The following is a 1,075-nucleotide window of genomic DNA, read 5'->3' as shown; positions in this document are numbered from 1 at the left end:
ACTCCTTTTAAACTGCTATAGTAGAATATACCACATTAGCAAAACACGGAACCTTATACCTAGCTTGTTTGTGGAAAGATGCGATTTGTCCACAGGCCAGGTATTTGAAAATACCACCCACTCTACTGGCATACATCCAAGGCCCCGAGAGAAGCTACCATGGCAGCTTTGAGAAACCCCTGGCTTCACTTTGATCTTCCTCTGTCTGCACCCTTGTTTCAGCTCCTCTGCCACAGACATACAATTACTAAGTATTGTTATTGTTTGATAACAACTGTAATTACAAGGACTGACCGAGATGGAAAAGACAGGAGAAATAGAATTCTCATAAGGTCTGGTATCTGTGCTGGAGAGTCTGTTTGCATCAAGGAAACAAACAGAAACCCCCTCTGATCCGTCCCGGACAAGCCAATGGAAGGAGCCTCAAAGCTGGAGGTTTGACCACCTAAGGGGCAGGGGGCCAGGTCCCCGCATTCGGGAACCGAGATGCATAGTCCTCCTGAGTTCCTAGAGAGGAACCGGAAGTGCAGCACGGTACCGGAAGGCGAGGCGCTGACACATTTCCGGCCTTTGTGACTCATTGTGTCTGTGTCGAGGCGTCGGGAGGGCCTAGGTCCGTGTGCGGTGCCCTTTGGCCGGCCTGAGCCCCAGAGTCAGCTCCCCTGTCTCGCCCAGCGCCCCCAGGCCGCCCCCAGGGCTCACGGTGAGACTTGGGGCCGGCCTGTGGGGAGGGCGGGCGAGGCCGCACGGGTGTGTGCGTGAGGGTGGGCTCTACAGCTTGAGACCCCGGGGACTCCCCTCCAGGCGGTCCCGGCGCACTGCGAAGAGAGTCCATACCCCTGCCCTCTCCCCAGACCCGGCCATAAGAAGCGCCGTCTCCCGGGGACTCGTTCACGCCCCACCCCCAGGTCCAAGCAGGGAGGGGGCGAGGGTTGCAGTGGCCGGAGGTGCTCGGGGACCTGTGGAGAAACCGTCCGCGGGCCCCTTCCGGGCCCCTAGCCCACAGTGTCGTCATCGTCGTTTGACGTTTCTGAGAACAGGGTCGTGAGCGAACCGACCCTTGTCTGATTTTTGT

At 57.7% G+C, this 1,075-nt stretch overlaps 1 protein-coding gene across 1 annotated transcript in view; it reads left to right on the top strand.

Annotated features, from left to right (window-relative positions):
• Nucleotides 1-575: 575 nt before the first annotated feature.
• The window catches only part of ZKSCAN1 (zinc finger with KRAB and SCAN domains 1), a 23,343-nt gene continuing 22,843 nt past the window's right edge, over nt 576-1,075 (top strand). The window contains exon 1 of the mRNA XM_008583449.1: nt 576-703. The gene's annotated coding sequence lies outside the window, so the exon portion shown is untranslated. The remainder of the gene's footprint in view (nt 704-1,075) is intronic.

The sequence above is a fragment of the Galeopterus variegatus genome, unplaced genomic scaffold (genome assembly GCF_000696425.1).
Source record: "Galeopterus variegatus unplaced genomic scaffold, G_variegatus-3.0.2 Scaffold2917, whole genome shotgun sequence".
NCBI classification, from domain to species: Eukaryota; Metazoa; Chordata; class Mammalia; order Dermoptera; family Cynocephalidae; genus Galeopterus; species Galeopterus variegatus.
Note: the sequence above shows the minus strand (reverse complement) of the source record. Positions and strands in the feature narration are given on the sequence as shown.